This window comes from Stegastes partitus, unplaced genomic scaffold, assembly GCF_000690725.1.
Source record: "Stegastes partitus isolate 25-593 unplaced genomic scaffold, Stegastes_partitus-1.0.2 Scaffold182, whole genome shotgun sequence".
Taxonomy (NCBI): Eukaryota; Metazoa; Chordata; class Actinopteri; family Pomacentridae; genus Stegastes; species Stegastes partitus.
The window spans coordinates 529,859-551,251 of NW_007577913.1; the positions used below are offsets into that span (position 1 = coordinate 529,859).

General features: G+C 42.1%; 1 protein-coding gene across 1 annotated transcript in view; it reads left to right on the forward strand.

Moving 5' to 3' along the window:
* The first annotated feature begins 3,000 nt into the window (after positions 1–3,000).
* Positions 3,001–21,393, forward strand: part of tafa1b (TAFA chemokine like family member 1b) — a 136,813-nt gene continuing 118,420 nt past the window's right edge. The window contains exon 1 of the mRNA XM_008280127.1: positions 3,001–3,044. The gene's annotated coding sequence lies outside the window, so the exon portion shown is untranslated. The remainder of the gene's footprint in view (positions 3,045–21,393) is intronic.

A 21,393-nucleotide genomic window follows, 5' to 3' on the forward strand; every position in this document is an offset into this window, starting at 1 on the left:
TCCTTTATTTAGCCTGATGAAGAGAGACAGACAAACAGAGAGTAAATTATGCAGGCTACAAAACAGACAGACTACTTATATTTTAATTGGACATGACTCATAAAGTTTCCCCTCCCTATAGCCTTCCTCAGATAGACCTTGCATAGATTATAATACATGGGAGACAATAGCCAAAGTATAATTAAAAATGCATTAATAAAATACGATATGAGTGTAATGTCCACATGGTAATGTGGTGAACACACCTGAGAGATGGTAACACTGTTGTGGTGTATTCACTGACTTGCCTCAACATCAAAACCACCTGCCGAGTAGTGTACAGGTTCCTCTTGTGCAGCCGAAACAGATCTGATCCGTTTAGACGTGGACTCTACAAGGTCGCTGAAGATATTCTTTGGTACCCAATAACAAGCTTTTAGCAGGACATTCCCTGAAGTCCTAAAGTTGTGAAATGAAGTCTCCTGTTTTTCAAAGCACATCCCACAAAACAAGAACTTGGGGGCCAACTCAACAACTTGAACTCTTTGCCATGTTCCTCTAACCATTCCTTAACATGTTTTGCAATGTGGCAGGACCAAGAGACAATCTCCAAGGCTGGAAAGTGAAGTCAATGCTGAAGTACCAAAAACTGTAGTTCCTTGAATGGCCACGTGAGCCTGATTCCATCCATCCATCATCTATACACCGCTTAACCCTCACGAGGGTCATGGGGGGCTGGAGTCTATCCCAGCCGACTTAGGGCGAAGGCAGGGGACACCTTGGACAGGTCACCAGTCTATCACAGGGCTACAGACAACCAAGCACACTCACATTCACACCTACAGACAATTTAGAATCACCAATTAACCTCAACATGTTTTTGGACCGTGTGGGAGGAAGCCGGAGAACCTGGAGAGAACCCACACTGCACGGGGAGAACATGCAAACTCCACACAGAAAGATGCCGGTGCCCCCATCGGGACGTGAACTGGTGACCTTCTTCCTGCGAGGCAACACTGCTAACTGACTGCACCACCTTGCAGCAGACTGATTCCAACAGGAAGCCAATCATACTCACATCCACATGAATCGAGGTTTTCCAGAAAAGCAGTGTCCCATGCTTTGACCAGCTTGCTTTCTTCCCATAGCGCATCCTGTTTACATCTCTTCCTTATGAAAATAACACATATGCAACTGGCAGTCCACATGATTTAAAAGAAAATTAAAATAAAATCTCATTCATTAGACCAAAGCTCACTTTTTAGTTGCTCTGTGGTCCAGTTCTGATGCTTGAGTGTCCATTATAGGCGTCTTTGGTGGTGGACAGGGCTCAGGTTATGCAGTGAGCTATGATGCCCTGTGTGGTCTGTCACCACCTTTTGTACGTTATCTTTAGTCATTATTTTGATCACAAATTCTACTTCTACTTAAATATTTGTTTCAATAAAGTAACAGTACTTTTACGGTTTTTGGCTATTTATCCACCTCTGATGATACTATAGGAAAAGTTATTTCAGTTCATTCTGACGAGGAAATGAATGTGAGTATAAAAAATCTCGTGACAAATCCATCCACTGGTGTTGGGAGATTCCATTGAAAACCACAAGAGGTACTAGAGTAAAAGTTAAGGAAGTCATTGGGACGAGCCTACTTGGAAACAGGAACGCCTCCATATTGTGTCAGTTGATCAAACACAGTGGATCATTATTATTTATTTCATTATATCCACTATATTCTAAGAGGATCACAAAAAATTTGAAGGCAACTCAATTTCAGTTTGGACCAAAGTTGTGTTGCGATCACCTGAACATGACAACGCTGCCACATCTGGAACCACACAGCTAGCAAGTCTAGAATCATCTGTGCATTTACATTAAAACCAGGCTAAAGTTCTCTCAGGTATCCTCTGTAGTTTTGTGACGCTCTGCTGCTGCCTGAAATACTCATTTAAATGCTTTTAAACTGACGGCAACATGTAACACCAAAGTCTGAGGCATGTTCACGTCTTTAAAACAGTTCTTCACACACATATCCCAAAATCCATGCATGCGGAAAAATGGACAGTGGATGCCAAGTATAAGAAACCATTAATTTAAAGGTACAGACAAGAAGGCTCCTTGATATGAAGATCGGTCGAAACAATGTGAATCTGGCAGGTGTAGGACTGTGGGAGCAGCAGGGGTCATTCTGCCTCAGTTCACCGAATGCCCCGCGCCTGACCATCTTCAGTTTAACTGATTTTTTTTTTTAAGTGTTTAATATTGATTTAGTAGACCATGTGTAAAATCCAGGGTCAAAGGTAGCATTGCTTTTTGGGTTAAAAATCCTTAAAGAAAATGGGGTTATGTCATTTTTTTTGTGCTGCTTTCCTGGTGCCAATCTGTGGAGCAATGTGCCACAACTTGAGAAATCCTGAAAATGTGCAGACTTATTGATGTACATATAAGGTCTTCAATGGCTGCTTTGATAGAATAAACCAGTTATATGATGGTGGTATAAATGGGGTTGATGTTTTGGTCTACACTGATATTCCACAAACCATAAAATAAAGGCTAAATTAAAATAATAAAAAAAAAAAGTAAATTAAAAAAGTAAAAAATAAAACCTTCATTTTCTCTATCTATACTTTTTTTTTTTTTTAACTCAAAAATTACACCCACGTTTTATCAACATGCACAGAAACAAAATCAGACAAATATGAGATGGTCAGGTGTAAACTTTTTTTTTTTTTTTTTTTTAAATTTGGTGAGTTGAGATGGAATGACCCAGCAGGTGTGTTTTTAAGGGAAGTCATGTGTCCAAGGCAAGCACACAGTATTAAATAATGAAAACCTGTATTGTGTATTTTGTTCACTCACCTCACCTCCACGCCCCGGCAGCACTTCCAGCCGGTAACAGGGTCAGTTTGCCGCTTTCACTTCCTCCAGAGCAGCGTGGTGGTTTGACGCCAGTGATGGAGCAGCTCAGCCACCGGATCCTCTGAGCGTCTTCCTGCGCAGACACCTGAGGAGACTCATCCGCGTCCCTCTCACCTCACCTGGAGACGATCCGACCTCCGGCACAGCGTGAGTTTTGTTCGTTTTCTTTTCTCTTCTTTTTTTTTTTTCGGTCGCGCGTTCTTGTCTGGATTTCCCTCGTATTGTGGGTCCAGTAAATAGAAAGTGGGAAACTTCCTTGTTCGACTTTTTTTTTTTGGATCACAAGGAAAACCTGAAATGAATTCTTTGAGTTTACTGACTGAACTTTAATGAGGAAGTGATGAGGAAAATCAGAAGTGGAATTCTTTGTTGGAATAAATGGAGGACGGTAACTTTTGAAAAGTTTTCATGTTTATTTGTAATTTTCTATGATTTATTGACTTGGTGGGATCTTTGGTAAATGAAAATTGACTTTCAACTTAGAAGTAACTGCTGCATGGTGCTCCAGAGGGTTTGGATTGGAAGGCAGGAGGCAGGTCAGTGAATGGCCGGTTCTGATGGGGACTGTGGGCTTGAACTGATGCTTTAATGGCAGGAGGTTGTAGTTAACATCAGGTGAATCAGCGGTGGAGTTGGAGACAGAGCTGCCAACTATGCCAGGGTGGAGGCAGGAGCAGTGGGCATGACATGATGTAATTTGATTTCTTATATTACAGTTAACATCACTGACTCTCTGATGGGCTAATGTGGGTAAAGTTTCTATTTTGGTTTTAAAATGCACAGACCTTTTTCACTTTGCAGATGCTCACATCTCTCCTGCAGGTGTTCGATGCTGCAGGTGTTTATTAAACTCAGAGGAAAGATTCCTACAAACAGCTGTAAGCAGCAAACTAAACTTCAGCCAATCAGTTTGTCTGTGTGTGTCTCTGATACTAAAGTCATGCAACATGTGCCTGCTGCTCTCTCTGTGATGCTTATGAACCAGCTGCACTGTTACACATCGCTGTTAAAGTCATTAAATGCCGCTTTCACTTGAACTCAGGCACCGGAGTTGCAATCACACCCTTTGGACATCAAGGTTTCAGTGAATTAATTTGACCTATCAGATCCGGAGAACCCCGAGCACCACCGGCAGTGACCTTGAATACAGATCTACTGACATTTACTGCTCTTTTGATCCAAACCGTCACATGTGTGAGTTTCATGTGCGCGAGTCCTCGACGTGCTACTCGGTCCGTCTGACTGGATCGTGGCTTTGCTGGGTCCTTTTGAATGAAAAGTGACATTTCATTATGAAGACGCCAGCTGTTAACATCAGCTATCGTGTTGTTTCTGCCGCAGTCGTCGCTGCTACAACTTTTACTGCTCTTGTTGTTCATTATAGACACAATAATGATGATGCTGATTAATGATGGAGTCGCGAGCAGGGCTGGTGATCGGTGATGGTAATAGGAACAATAATGACTTTCCATCATACATGATCTAATAATGTGACAATAACATGGCTGCTGATTCAATTAACAATCTGTGGCATTTTCATATCAGGAAGTGTCTGTTTTGCTGCTCTGCTGCTGATTAACTAACAAAATGGTAATTGAACATACGGTTTAGCTTTATGGTGAAAGCTCTGGTATTTATCTTGCATGGTGGCGTCTACATCTAAGACAAATAACGGTTTATTTAATATTTATTACCAACAGGACTGGTTTATTTATATATGTACATAGTAAAGAACCTGCTTGAGCCACGGTCGGGAAAAAAAAAAAAACCTACTGCCATCTGCAGAATTCAAACTGTTTGAGTTAAAAGCTCTCTCTTTAGAGAGCCAAACAAAACATCACAGCGAGTTTATTTTACCATAATAAAAGCCAGATGACCACCTGAGGTTTTATTTTTCTGTTAGCACCAGTGAGAAACACAGATTTTTTCTTCTTCTGTGATTTCTAAACAAACCCAGCCGTGATCAAGGGTTGGGCTATTTTCAGGAACTTGTACTACACGCAGTTTGGATTTTCAAGCCGCCAAGGATCAAAGGGAAAGTGACACCACCAAAATAAGGGCTCACACACACAACTTCCACCAGGAGCTCACAAAACTGATGAAGTGTGAGAATATACCAGAATTAATTAGCGGAAAAGAAAAAGGCTAAGAGTGGGGGTGATGGTGAGATCAAGCTGAAGTGCAGAGGCGGAGGGGGGCAGGTCGGGGTACAGATATCGCATCCAGAGAAGAATGAGACGAGGCAGCGGTGACGGGAGAGCTGAGGGATAAGAAAATCAGCATTTCAATTACATGAAAGCAATTGTTTTTTATCTTGAGTTCAAGTTAATGAAACTAATTAGTCTTTGCGGCATGAACCCTCTGGCATGTCAGATAATCGCCAGAGGCTCAGATAGTGCCAGTCAATTTTTAGCTTACTGCTGTATGGGGAGAAAAACAAACAGGTCCTTATCGCTCGGGCAGACATTACACCTGGGGTTTACATCAACTTTCAAGACCTCTTTTCACCTTCTGCAGGTTACTTGCTGGCTATTTACATGAGATATCCGCAGCATAGTATGTCTTTAACTACATGCCTTAGGTCTTTAGAAAAGCTTAATTAGCATTTGATTGAGTGCTCAGGAAATTAGAATATCTATCTGGAATAGTGTGTAGCGGCACTTAGGAAGCCTCTATCTGCTTTAGGTGTGCGCACTTGATGGATTGCTATGCAGCACAGGTAGACGAACACGCACACATTGTCTCGTGTATTTAAAGAATTTCTGGAATATCTTTCATCTACTCAGGAGCGACGACGTCTGCAGTGGGCTTGTTTGTGTGACTCATGGTGTCTGCGCAGACAGTCAATCAGAACCAGACAAGGCTGTAGTGCTGTGAAGGAGACTGTATTGACGTTACACAAAAGGATGGCCATATTATGCTCCGGTTTTGTCTTAGAATCCTCTCGATAACTTGAATTTATTCATTTTTTTTTTAACCAGATAATTGTCAATTTTTTACAAGACTGCCTCAAAAGGGCTCATGTGCTGCACATCAAACAGATGTAGCATTCACTGTAGGAAGGTTATATTACCAGCGGATACAAAAGCCTGTGTGCAAGGCCGAAGTGTTCCAGCTTATCTTGTACACAAGCAGAAATCTAAAGTTTCACAACAAGGTCTCTGATGATGGTGTTTGGTCATGTAACAGGCCATGAGAGCAGCGCGGGGAAAGAAAAAAAAAAGAAAAAGAAGGTGCATTTCACTTCTTATGCGAGACAGTGGGAGCTGTCCGTGGTGCTGAACTCAAAGAGCAGCATGCATGTCGGTTGGCAGAGCGCTGTCCGTGGTGCTGAAGTGCTGCACCCAACATTTTTCGCTGGCAACAAAAAGAAAGACGACTGAAAAACCCCCTTTTTTCTGTGACATCTAACATGAACTTCGCTTTATAACGTATTCATAAAACCAGCCGTATGGAAGAGTCATGAATAATTGATCTCCTTTGTTTTAACCTAAGTTCATCTGAATTGTGATCCGCGCGTGAATATTCGAGCACGTTAAATATACTCCTGCCGCATATTTATGCATTCAAGTCTAATTTTAAATCGATGCCACAACTGGAGCTAAAAAAGACGGCACGAAACACGGCGAGCGATCTGAGGAAAATTTTTTTTGAATTTAACGGGGAAAAGGTCAGAACTTTGTGGAGTTGCAGGAACAGACTGCTCTCACATTGATCTGACAAAGCATCACCTTGTGTTTCTTGTTTTAATACTAACCATCGATTGGCTGACCTTCATGTATATAAATGGACACTACCCTTAATGTGGCCAATGGATTATTTCCACTTGTATCTGTTTGTCAAAGCTCTTAGAACTCCCGGCTTGTCAATCAATAGTCAGAACTGCATGGGGATATTTCGATCCACATCAGAAAGTAATGAAAAACACTGTAAGGTGCATTGGCTTCAGGCATATTGTGGAGTGCATGAAGTAAACAGCTGTGTTGTTCAAGGCCTTTCATGTAATAAAATAATAATTACTGCAACTTGCACTTCTTTGTCATTTAGCTCAGGGGAGGTTTGGGCCATAGTTGTGAAATCTGTATTAAAATATTGTTGTTAATTTTATATTACTACAAGATGAATGACAAGGAAAATAATATCATCCTTGAATTATTGATCATCGAACCACAATAAAGATGCATCTCAGAGGTTGATTTGTGGCCCTCAGGGCAGTTGTTTACATTGTCCTGCTTTGATTGGACACCTTTTTTGAAAGCTTCTTTACAACAACTTAAACAAGGAAAAGAAAGATTTTTGAAGAGAACCCCCCGAAAAAATGAACTTAAAGAGTAAAGTTAGTAATGATATTTGGCTGTGGTGCCCACAGCATGAGAACCCAGAATCTACAGGGAGCGAGAAGTTGGATGGTGAAGTGCAGAAGCTCCAACTAGGTCAGAACTATTCCTGGTCTCCCACCATATGCTGAAAGGTGCTCCAGTATACTGGCGGGTGTGAGTAGAAGAATATCAATGTAGCTGCAAATTCATCAGCTGGCATCACGGGTATACAAATGTTGGTGTGTTTTGCTGCAGCGAGACCAGTGTCCAGCAGCTGGTTAGTGGTCCTGCTGTCTAACGCTGGTCATAACCTAAAAAAACCATAAAATCCCAAAAGAGAGGCAGCATGCATGTAGCAGAGGTGAGCAGATGTATTCATTCTATTTAACAACAAGGCACTACCTCAGTCGGAGCTTATTCTAAATGATTACACCAAGTGTTGTAAATGTCTAAAAAATCATTTCAACATTGTCATTGGGCTTGATTCACGCTTAAAAAAATATTTAATATGAACCTAAACCCTTCTACTGCCGTTCCATCGCTCCCAGCCTTCAGCTTTGAAAAACACACACGCCGAGAGAAAGAAAAAAAAATGATTGAATTGGATGAAACTGAATAAGTCTCAAAATTATATTCTGAAGCCTCGAGCCACAATGTGAACCACAACCTGGCGTTTGCAGACACGGAGAGGCGCATGTACAGTATGTAATGTGCTGCATTTTGAAGAACATAACGTTGCGACCGTCGTGTCCCTGAGACATCATTAGTGACACAACGAAACAAACCACTGTGTGATTATTAATGCATGGCGTTATGTGACAGAACATGCTACCGCCATAGAAGCTAAACATCCTCATCAAACCAATGTTTTGCCTCTTATATCTCTGAGATGTGCCCAGGATCTTTAATTAAGTGTGCGGTGTCAGGAGGGGATGTCTATATTACTCCTCTGACATTTCCCCACCACTGATATGGAAACCAAGGAGAGCACAGATCCCATTAAGTGTGCAGGGCGCGTGGTGGTGGAACACAGGGCACCTGCGGGATTCCTTAAGTGCCATTTCTTTGACCAGCTATATCTTTTTTTTCGCGAGTATTGAAATCCGTTTTTCTTTCTCCAGTCCGAGCTCAGTGTGAGTTTTTAGCTCCGCGGAGGAAACACTTTGTTTAAGCGAGGGCAGTGAAGAGGATGAAAAAGTTCAAATTTAGTTTTAATTGATCGTTGTTTTTGAATCAAACACGTATCACAGAGACTAAGATTAGATGGAAGCTCCAGCAATCGCCTAATTAATGAGGTGTTTCCACTGTTTTCACCCAAAGAAATCCATCTGTCTGGTGTTTTAGAGTCTTGTTTGTTTCCATACAAGACGATATTCAAAGCGCCACTTCTAACCAGACTCCCACAAAGTTCAACACACCTGACTGAGCTCTCCATCATTCCCTTTTCCTGCCTCATTAGAGAAATGCTTTCCTCACAGCTACCATTAAAGGCTAGCATCGCCTGATTTCAGCTCAATTTAGAAAGTACGAGATCCTAACCGCCAGAGTTTCAATACGTCCTGTGAAGGATGTTTAACAAGCGCAGATCTAAAATGCCTGAAACATGTAGGAAAAGTGAGACGTAATATAAACACTGATCCCCCGTTACGGTTGCCATTAACGTTATTCCGGCCCCTTAACTTGCGAGACGTTCTGGTGATGTGAATAGAATTTTAATGAGAACTTATCAGCTAAGGCCTTGGTAAACAATTATCGAAAGTTTAATAGTGCAATTGAGTGATTTTTCTTTTTTTTTTTTAGCTTAAGTTCAGTTTAGCAAAGCACTTTTCACACAAGCATTGCAGCCTTGAACTTTCCTGGACATTCCCCCGGAGGAGTTGTATGTGAGAACGTAAATGTCTGAATCGGTCAGACCGGACATTAAACAGACATTATCCTGTGGAGCGTGTGTCCTGATGTGCATCATGTGCTGCCTTTTGCATGCTTTCCCCAGGCGCCAACCTAACAGAGACACAGGACACACTGTACTCGTGAGGTAAAGTTTTCTCCTCAAAGTTTCCTCCCGAAAGCAAAATTATTCAACCCCATATTCGTTTTTTATTGATAATATACTTTGACCTTTTACAAATGTCTCTGGTAGTTTCTTATAAACTTCTGACGGCTCTCTTTAGGGAATTTTAGCCCGCGCTTCATTTGCAACAGCCCTCATCTCACTAATATTCTTCGGTTTCTATGCTGTCACTGTTTTTCTTTGAAAGGCTTTACATGGAAATCAAATCTGGGGGCTGCTCAAGGACGTGCTAGCTTGGACATGCTGTGTGCTTAGGATGACTGTTTTGCTGCGAAGTACAACGATCGATTATTGCAATAAGCTTTTACGTTGTTGTATAAAATCCCCTGGATGGCATCTTACAGTTCCTGCAGCAGCTAAACACACAACAAGAAGATGCTCCCACCTCTGCTGTTGACTTCCAGGATGCTGTTCCTGTCATACAAGTTTTTCTCGTCTCACAGCAACAACACAACCAGTTTAGTCTCATTTAGACTCCTAGAACTCTACCAGCCTTTCCACATTTTTTTTTTCTTACATAGCTGACATTTCAAACCAACTTTTACACTTTCAAGGAAGAGAGTTTTGGAGACATTTTCTGTGGTTTTCACATTTTAAGCTCGAGCATGGTGTGGAACTTGAAGTGCCTTACAAATCTAAACCATTTTGGATTTATTTATTTCTTATTCTGTCGGACTCTCTTTTTTTTTTTAGACAGTTCCTTTCTCTTTACAGTGTTTCCTACAACAGCATGCTAAGACTTATATCTTGACCCCAGTGAAAGCAAATACAGTCTCACTATGGAGCTCCCAAAAGCTTTAATTGCATCTTCAAACATTTTAATAGCAATAAGTAAGAGAGTGACTTGTGTTATTGCCACCACAAAAGAAAATCGTTTAGCTCCAACAAAATGGCTTTACACCTTTTATTTGTCATTCCGATTACGTCACTGGGCTCGTACAGATGTCTTTTATAAACTTTACAGGTCAGCAGGAAACGTTTAAGCCCTTACACAGTAAGTTACGCACAGGTTTGAATAACTGTCGACCTGCTTAAGGTTTCAGAAGGGAGCCTGGTTTTTTGTGTGTAAAGTCCCAAACAATAAATGAACCGTAACAACACCCTCCTCAGACAAGAGAGCTGTGTCAGCCGAGCTGTCAGAGGAGCAGCTGGATTCCTTCTGCGCCGAATCTCTTGAAGACAATTGAACACTTTGTGTGCTACCTCACTGGAATGAAGCTTGAAGTGGGATTATCTGGTTATCTGCTTACGCCCTTGATATCTGCTATGTCTGACAAAAGGAGTAAAAAAAAAAGAACTGATGATGGCACACAAAATACAGCAGATATTCATGCTGCTTTGGAGCAGAAGCTAAACAGTAAAGGTAACTCAAATCAGTGACTGCTCACAGACTACAGCATGAAACCATAAACACTCTTTAATAGCATGTGCCAGTTGGAGACAAGCGGGTTTTACAACTATGGCTAAAATTTGCAACAAAGAATTGTATATGTACAAAGACTGTTCCTGATATATTAGGTCAGTAAAGAACAGCGATACCATGAAGCTGCTGCTTAAACATTTTTTACAAGTTGAGTTTAAATCTATCACTTTGTCCCAATTTTACATGAAAAAAAAAAAACCTCCTGCTAGGATAAAAAAAATAAATAAAAATGCTGCCAGCTCAGTGTCCTAAATTTCACCGGGCCTTGACAGGTTGATGCCGTATTTACTGCGTGAAATATAATGCAATGAGATGTGGCTATTAGAATGGCTGTAGCTCTTTTTGATCAGAGCCCTCCGCAGCACAGAGCTGTCAACGGAGTTGCATGAGTTTTTTATTGGGTCGGAGATGCACGGCTCATCTGGGAGCAGGAGTAACAGATAGATGGATCCTGCGGGGTTCGTGTGCACCGGTCTGACACGGACAAGCGCAATAGGTCTGGAAGTGTCTGCAGTGTTGCTGTTTGACAACCCTTTCCTGCGTGTAAACGGTGATGAACGCACACCTAAACTTATCCCCAGATGTTTCGGAGCGCTTAAGTGGGACGAGATATTTCATGTGAATAATTTCTGACTTGGAATTATAATATTCTGTTGGGATTCGGAGTGGTTTTGAGATGGGGGGGAAAAGCAACACCGATGCGGCAAAGTTGTCTTTTATTTGTTGAAATAACAGGCAGCCCAAAGGTACTCTGCATAAATAACATCAAAATCCTATCACATTTTTAAAATGTTCTTAACAGCCGTTGCAGATTGCAGAATAAACTTTTTTTGCTTAGAAATATAAGGTTTTATCTTCTTAGCCGTAAGAAAATCAAATAAGTTATGATACTCGAGGAAAAAAACACTTCAGCAACGTTACAAAAACACTAAATCACTTCGTCAGAGAAAAGGCTTTTTCAGTGACTTACACCAACAATAAGGTTCGTAAGTTTTTACTGATAAACACAATTCAAAATAATGAAACAAATTAAAAAGAAAATGTCCTTTCAGTTTCTTCTCATCCTTTTCTGTCTCATTTTACGCTCTTTCTCTGTTTGTTTCTTTCTGTGAGCGCTTCACCTTTTCCCTGCCCTTCTGTTCTCTTTTATGCTGCTCCAAAATCTGCCAAGGCCTTTCTGCTTGGACTAGCTCGTGCTGAAAGGGACAAGACAGCGGAGAGACACACGGAGTGTTTGTACAATATGTGCAGCTCACAGCATCCCCAGTTAGCATAGCTGATTAGTCGGTGCACCGTGGAAGCAGGGAGTTTTCCAGGTGGGAAAGTAAACAGTGCTGTTGCTTCATCTACTACCTGCTCTGCTTTTAAAGTTTGTGCATGTCACTGGAAACTCCTACTTTTAACAAAGATTCTCTCCCTTAATTAGTGTTCAGGTAGTGGGAACAGGTTAAGCTAGTTCAGCCTTTAGATTCTAGTGGAGCAACATGATTCTTAAGACCATGTTTTCACTGCAAGGACCTGCAGCTGAGGTTCCTACAGGCGGATGAGTGTGAATGGTAATCCTGAAATGAGTCACAATATGTAGTTCACTGGTGTAGTTCTGAATTTATGTAGTTTGCGCACAATCATCTCCTTCACAATGAGGAGACACAGCAAACAGCTCCACTATGTACAGTCTGACCACCGATTGGTGCTTGGTGAGTAGAACCTTAAAGAACCGAAATTCTTTGTGTGTGAAATCGCTGCCTCGTTCGTTCCTCCGCTGCTCCCTAACGGGAAATCAATAGTGAGAAGCAAATTGAGATTTTGGGTACTCATCATGGTCAGCACCACCAGCTGGTAAACTGCACAGTAGTCATTTTGGGATTTATAAAAAAGTGCTGCATTGCATTATGGAGCTTCAGAAAGAAACATGAAGCGGATACGACTGTTTTCATTCCGTTGTAGAATTCTTGTAGTCGATAAATTGACACGCAGCACGAAAGGCAACAGCAACAAAGCTGCAACTTCTATTTCTTTGGGGATATTAGCCGGAGAAGACAAAGAACATAGGCCGAACCAAATAACAATGATATAACCGACGAGTTCTCCAGCCCGCATCCAGCTCCATTGTGCCAGCTGACATTGACTGAGGCCCCGAGCCTTCCTATAAGAGGAGCTTCTAATGCCTCGCAGCCTGCTGATGACTGTGCCCTTTCTTTCCCTTTTCCCCATTGTGTCCAATCCACAGATTCGATTTACAGGCCTTTAAAAATGATTCAAACTTTTATTGCGCTGTTCACTGAACAGAACACCACTGAAATGAAATATAGGAGGAACAAGGCAGACATATTTTATTTGAAAGTTTTACTCACTTTTAATGTCACAGCTGGTACACAGTGTAAGGTTGGACTTTCATTGTTTTAGTTTTTAAGCTCCCTTTTACTACGGCTGTTAAAATACTGTATATTTATGGAGGGAATGGGCAGTCCGACTTTTAAAGGATGCTGATAAATGGAGATCGTCGTGGAAAGTTTTGAATGAGGAAGAAAAAAAATGCTTAAAGTGAAAGTGAGGGAAAATGGTTTGAATGTTACCTCTAAAGACGTGCATTAGGATGGGTAATCTGAACCCGTGTTGTGTACATATATACACATTATTATTAGCATTAAAGAGCAGCTGACAATATTCAGCCTTGCTCAGGGTCACTACACTATTAATACATTCCAGTATGTTGGTTATGTATAAATGTACAGGGAGAAACGGTCTGTTATCGAATCGTCATATCAATATATTCATCATGGCATTGCCTTGAACCCACGAAGAGGAGCAGCTAAATCACACTTGGGAAATCATCTTTGACCTAAAATGTCGCCAGTGGATTTCCACATCGGGAGGGGAGGTGGGGGGGAGGCAAAGCAATGTTAAGGGAAGAGGACAGCCTTGAGAGGATTGTCAGCATGGATTTCCTGGATTAGTGTTTGGGGGTGGTGGTGCGGAGTGACTGAAGCTGTGTTTGTGGCCACGGGAAGGTAATTAATTAAAAACGCTTGTAACGCACCCCTGCTCCGTCTCATAATGCTTACGCTGATGCAATGTGGTGAAGGAGGAGGTTATCGGAACAGACCATGTCCAGAAACTCATTTCATTAGACCGGCGTAGTCGGGGCCTCGCGCATCTTCCCTCCCCATCTTTTCTCGCCGTTATCATCTCCCGCTTCTGAAAACACCGGACCGTGTTTCTTAACAGTCTCCAACCTCCACCACTTAAGATTCATCCTATTAAAGTCCAGAGCAGTCAATTTACCAGCATGCTTTAATAGATGAGTCAGGAGGCAGGACTTAGCGGGAGATTGGAGCTGATTATGCCCTTGTTCTGTTCATTTGCACAGACCCTAGTTAATTGACTCGAGAGCAGCGATCCATTGGACACACACTATCTGCTGCCAACCTCCTCCTGACCCCGCTCACGGCAGGGAACAAAAGAGCAGCACTTGTTTAAACAAACTGTTTGTTTTTGTCTACGGTGTTTTGTGTGTACGAGGCAGAGACGGCGAGAAGGGAAAGTGAGGAAGAGACGGGGAGATGCATTTATCCGCTGCAAGGATAATGTGCAGGACGAGGAACGGGAAGATGAGAGCGGCAGCAGAAAGTGAGAGAGGAGATTGATGTTGGTTGCAGAAAGTGCTTAATATAAGTCAGCAATTGATTCATGGCTCTATAAAAAGGAGAAAATATGCAATGAGCATGTCTAATGCTCTGATGATACATAGACAGCTGCTGCCTTTTATCTTAACCACTTGCAGAATCGGTTGCACAAGATGAAACGGACTGAGAGATAAAATAACATTTTACACACTTGGTTTGTTTCAGTTTGTGTATACGAAAGGAAAATGATACATTATTGACTTCAAGACCTTTTGCAGTTTGTTTTTATGCTGACTTTTTTTTATATAAAGTAACCAAGAGAAGTGAAGTCTTTGGACTTTATGTTGATTGGACAGTGTGGCCAACTTATCAGCACCAAGAGCCAATGAAAAAACTACTTGTAAGTACAATTAAGTTGTGTACTTTTGAGTGGCCCAATTGAACCCAATTTCTATTTTTATCTGCCCTCTTAGTGTTTTTATCGAATGTCAGTCTTCTCCTCACCATCAATAATATAAAATCCATCACATCAGCCAACAAACAAAACCCTCTCCTCTTCTACTTCCTACACACTTCTACAACTTTACACACAGTAGCTACTTTCTATTATTTGTTTGGGGCACTCAGAGTTAACATTGCTGTCAAAACTACCACATTCTACACAGCAATGGAAAAGCTGAAAGGGCTGATTAAGGGGCTACTCCTGTAACCTTCTGTGCCATCTCACACCTAGTCTGAGTTCCCATTGTGGAAGAAAAAGCAGGAGCAGACCAGATACCAAAAGCAATACGTAAGCCCCAATTTGGTACAACAAATTCAACACCTTTGAAATCTTGAATTCTTCATTTAAGCCCAATTTGGGAATTTGTATTGTTTGTTTATTGGCTTGGTATAATGATAGAACTACTTTTTCCAACTGATGTTTGTGTACAGGGCTGTAAGGTGGCACTATGGTTAGCATCGTCAGCTAGAAGGTCACCGGTTCGCGTCCCGGTGACAACACCCGAGATCTTTCTGCAAGGATTTTGCATGTTCTCCCCGTGCGGTGTAGGTTCTCTTCAGGTTCTCCGGCTTCCTCCCACACAGTCCAAAAACATGTTGAGGTTAACTGGTGATTCTAAATTGTCTGTAGGTGTGAATGTGAGTGTGCGTGGTTGTCTGTCTCTAAGTGTAGCCCTGTGATAGACTGGTGAGCTGTCCAGGGTGTCCCCTGGCTTCATCCTAAATCAGCTGGGATAGGCTCCAGCCCCCTGTGACCCTAGTGAGGATTAAGCGATGTATAGATAATGGATGGATGGATGGATGTTTGTGTGAACTGATGCAATAGTCAGCTGACACCTAATTTAACTCAATAGCAGCTTCTATAAACAGAATTATTTGACATGTTGTAACAAACTCACCATCCATTCTATTATTTTAAAGCAGCAATTTAAAAAAAGCTTGAATTAATTAATCAAACTTTATCATATGAAAGATGTACTGTCCTCTGATTTACTTTAGTCACACAATAACATTCAATAGTGGATCTTGAGTAGAATCTGTGCTGGTTCCTGCTCCCTCCTCCTCCATTCTATCCCTATTTTGTTCACAGCCATGTTTAGATTGTAGAGCATTTAACAAATCAGATTTATTGCTACCACAAGCCTTATAGACTATCACGCTAAAAGGCGCTGATGAACAGCAACAATTTAAACCATTTTCAGTGGAAACTGACAACTTGTTGATGAGGACGTTGATTTTCTTAAACACTTTAGAGAAAGTTTACAGAAACTTCTATAAAACTTCATGCACTGAGTCTGACAGTTAATCCTTAGGAACAGTCAAAGCAGCAGTGAAACCTCAAAGCTAACAAAAACATTTAGTTAGTGCCTTTAGTAAGTTCACAGCACAAAGGATGTAGGCATGACAAAGCAGCTGTTCCCTGCTCACCCCTCTCTCATGTGTCTGCCTCTTCACCACTGTCCCAATCATTATCATCACCACCTGCAGACTGCAGATAGAAATCTTACAGTCGTCCTCAAATGTATTCATACCCTCCCATTTAAGAAGGAAAAAAACAGCTGTCACCGAAATAAGTTGAAATTGACGAAAGTAATAATACATTTTTAAAAATCATGACGTTGCTTTTGAATTGTGGTTCAACAGAAATATTAAAAACAACAACAACAAAAAAACAAGCAAACAAGCATGATGGGATCCATAAACTAATATTTTATTGAACAATCCTTTGAGCCAATCACTGCAATCAAGTGTTTTCTGTAACTCTCAATCAGACTTCTGCACCTGTTGACAGGTATTTTGATTTCACTCCTCATCAACAAAGTGCTCTAATTTGTCCAGGACAGTATTATTTGTTTTTTTAAATTATTCTTTTCAACCACGATTCAAAAGCAATGTCTTATTTCACTAAATTATAATTTAGCAAATTTGTATTTATTATTACTTTTTTCAGTTTCTAGTTATTTGAGCGACTGTTGTGAATTGTGCGTTTTCTTTCTAATGGAAGGGTGTGAATACATGAGAGGATGACTGTACATTTTTGCACAATTTGCAGCATCAGCCAGCGAAGCCTTTGTCTTTGCTTGCTGCACCTTCTCTGCACCACCAGTCACGGATTTTTTCCTTCAATCTAATGTTTCAGCAACAAGCTGGATACCTTTCGTGTTAGATACTAACCGCCTTAGTGCTGGATAGAGATGTGATGGCACTTTCTACCTGCTGTTATGGATTTCAGCAGCCGTGTTGCTACAGTCAAGATGACCTTTAGAATATCTGTACATCAGCATAAAGGCTATTAATGCCTGGGTTAGAAAAAAAGAACAGCCCACTGAGCAAATTTCTGAACTTCCGATGAAACACAACACACCTCTGTCTAAACTTTTTCGGCAGGAAAAATAACTCATAGATGCAGGAACGCATAGTTTCCACTTTATAAGAAGCTTTTGGATGGATATTTAAACTACATATTGGCTTATGAGGGACTGCAGGGTGGCGCAGTTGGTAGCACTGTTGCCTCGCAGCAAGAAGGTTGCCGGTTCCGGTGGGGGCACCGGAATCTTTCTGCGTGGAGTTTGCATGTTCTCCCCGTGCAGCGTGGGTTCTCTCTGGGATGTCCGGCTTCCTCCCACAGTCCAAAAACATGTTGAGGTTAATTGGTGATTCTAAATTGTCCGTAGGTGTGAATGTGAGTGTGCTTGGTTGTCTGTCTCTAAGTGTGGCCCTGTGATAGACTGGTGACCTGTCCAGGGTGTCCCCTGCCTTCACCCTAAGTCAGCTGGGATAGACTCCAGCCCCCTGCGACCCTAGTGAGGATTAAGCGGTGTATAGATAATGGATGGATGGATTGGCTTATGAGCAGACTGGTTGTGTAGTTTCCACCAGAGTTTGACAGTTTCTACAGATTCTTATTCACTGACAACGTATTTCTGACAGTGGCAGCATCACTGTTTCAAAACCCCCCCAGTATGTAGATCAGTAGATGAAATCATCACTGTTCATGCAGCCTTACCTTCAGAAGTACGTTCAGTCTGTTGTTAGTAAAGGTTGTAACAGCCACTTGAGTATAAAACCATCAAACACCAGCACAGCACATAAGGTTAATAGCGCAGCAACCTATTATTAACATCTGAGGTGTATTATGATTATTTCTATGGCTTTCATGGTCTTTTAATAGGCTTTTAATGAGGAAGTAATGTCCTGTGAGTTATGGCTGAGCTGACAATGGTGCACTAGTGAGAGGAGCTCCACTGCTAAGAGCTGCTGATTAGTTCAATGACAGTGGTTATTGAAGGTAGTTCATTTTAAACATTCAGTGTTAGAGATGTTGTTAGTACAAGCACTGAACACCTGCAGAGCCTGAATGGAGCGTGCCATATAGGATCAAATGAAACAAAATGCAATTTACCTTCAGTCCCCACCAGCAGAGACATTTGTCAAACCTCGACTCGCGGGAAGTTCTCGTCGACTGCAACTCTGTCTTGTCGTGACGTTTTCACTCTGAAATCGCATCACACAGCCGTGACAGTGCTATTTGTGTTTGGGATTTCAGACATATTTCAGCAGCCTCCACCCGTCCTGCTTAAATTTCTGCCAGGGGTCAAAGGTGACAGATGAGCTTGTGACAGGTGAAGCAGGCACTTGTCAACAGCCGCGCCGCAGACGCACAAGTAACCATGGCAATCCGGCGCGAACATGTCAACTGTGGAAGCCTGGAGACACACTGTTCCTCCTCTTTCATTACTCTGCTACAGATATGCCAGCTGGAGAGAGTGCAACGCAGTAGACAACCAAAACAACAACAACACATCATGTAGAGTGATACTGAACGATACTAGAATTGATGCAGTTGTGCTGAGTCCAAATATTTTCCACCACTTTTTACCACGAAGCATATATCTGCAGCCCCCCCACCCACCACCCTCACCCCCCAGTACCGCTGCTTAGTGACTCGCAATTTTGGAAGCAGGGCATTGGATTTCACTCATAAATGTTTTAAAATCCAGCAATATTTATGATCATCCAGTTTTATGGCTAATCTATAGAAGAACCATTAGGCATGCATTAGTGAGTGAAGTATATTTGACCTAATCCTGGTCCTCACTGAGAAGTCAATAGCCTGCATTAAGCCTGCCTAAATAAAAACTATGGCCCGACAATGTTTTTGCACCAGTCACTTGAGTACCACTTTCAAGACCCTCTCCTTCTACCTCCTGCTAATTGGGACATTCATAACTCGAACATGATCCCTCTGTGACTATTTTAAACCTCAGGGATGGCGAGAGAGGAGGGAACAAGAGACAGACAGTCAGACGGAGCGAGAGAGGGAGAGACGAAGAAGACAAAGAGAAGTAAAAACAGACACATTAGGAGCAGATGTACTGCTACATGCGCTGTAAAAGGAAAAGTGGCTGTGCCTCTGTAGCCGGTCCTCTCCACAGCAGTCTCATGTGCATGAGCATCCATCTAATGACGTCTCTTTCGAACGACCTTTCTATGGTGACTTCATAACTTTAAATATTATTTCAGCCACTGGATTCTTAAAATGCTCTGAATGGGCTTATCAAATTTGTGTTATGATAATTAAATCAAAGCAAGGGACCAAATGTATAAAAACTGGATTACTGGCGCCATGGCAGTTTCTATGAAAACAGCCTAATAGGCAATTTGGCATCCTGAGTGCACTTCTAAGGTACAAACTAAAATATGAATACCATTGTCTCCAAATGCCACAGTGTCCCTTTTTTTCTCTCTCTCTCGCTGCTTACGACTGAGTCACACATGACTGCAGAATATAACAAAAGGTCCACTCGAAGCGCTCGCAAACAAAGGATGAAATCTTCTCCATTAACTCCTGATTTACACAGCGGAGAAGAAAGAGAAGTCTGTCGGCATGGTTCTGTCTCCGCGCTGACAGCTGGCTGTAACAAACCAAGGCTGCTGTAATACTGTAGCTTTGGGCGTGTGTGCTGTGTTTGTGAGATAAATGGCAACACGTGGAAGACTCTCCACAACACTCCACCTCCTTTGTCACCAAGTCAAACTCCGAGGCTGCTCTGGATCAGCTGTCTGGCGGAGGTGAATGGAGACACGAGCGGCGGGACGGCTGTCTGGAACTCTTCCCGGCGGCCCCCGGCCACTGCGGCTTATCGCAACCCTCAAGTGTGTTATATCTCTGCTGCTCTCATCACGCCCAGGGATCTACTGAGGAGTACAAGAAGGAACCTTCAGAGAAAATGATTGCCTCAGTGCAAGCGAGATGTTCCGCATGGCTGTCTCCCAAGAAAATGCACCAGATAGGTTTCAGTTACGACAATATTGTCAAGACGGGCTAATGAGAAGAGACGTATTAAACTGCTTAAAATGCAAATATCCTTTACATTCTCCCTGGAGTCTTTAAATGGTTTTTCCCACCACTTTTAAGTGGTTTGAGGTGTTACATGACTACAATTTGAATTCAATTTATAGACATATTGACCCATGAAAATCACATGCAAATGGGATCAGTGGTGCCCAGGTTAAGTGAGCGATCTTGGCAGCAGGTCGGAACTTTATGGCTTACAAATAGCAAATGGATGGCTGGGCGAGGCCAGTCCCGTTCTCTCTCTCTCCCTCTCTCTCTCTCTCTCTCTCTCTCTCTCTCTCACTTCCCCCTCAATAACTCAACCCCGACATGAATATAAATGGAGACCGGTGAAGAGCAGGGACCGGGTGCCAGAGAATGGCTTTCTGCTCGGCCTCCGACAGCAGCGCGGCCCCTAATGGGTTCAGCCTGACTGGATTCAATCATGTCCCCTGATACCCACTGAAGAGGATGCAAATTGTCAATCAGGCCTCTCTCTCTCCTTTCCTCATGCTTCCCCATCTTTTGCCGCTGTCTTCACCTCGTTCACCGCGATCATCTTGCCATCATTCACCCCCACTCTTACTCCCCATTTCCCTCCTTTTACAACCTTTTACGTATTAGCCCCACCTCCCGCTTCCCTGTTAGCTGTGTCTCGGTCTGCCCAAACACACCGACATGAACTTCATGCGGTTCCAAGTGACATAATAGGTTCAGGGAAGGTCCTGCACATGCAAAATTTATCACCTCATATCACTGCAAGCCGTGAAAAAATACTGCTTTTGAGAGATGCATGTTTGAGTGTTTGTTCTTGATGTAAGCATCCGTGGCACTGCAAATAAAAAATAAAAAAATCCTTTCCCTAATAATAGGGAAATAAACAGAACATTTTACACGAGTGTTTCCATTCCAGAGAGAGTAACAGGTCCACTGATTCCATAAACACTGGGCAGCTCAGTAAAAATGAAAAGGGATAATTATGTTTTTGTTCAATCCAACCATTTTCAGCAAGCAGCAACAGCTAGGAGGAGATGACATGTTTTGATTTGTAAAGGTTAATGTATTTATTGAATTGGCTCATAATGCAATCATATTTCATTAGCTTCATGTAAAAGCAATCAGACTGTGAAAGCTCTTGCTGGGGGGCAGGCAGAATGAGGGAAAAAAATTCAACATATTTCCACGCTGGGTGACAACTTGATCCACCCTGTCGGCTAC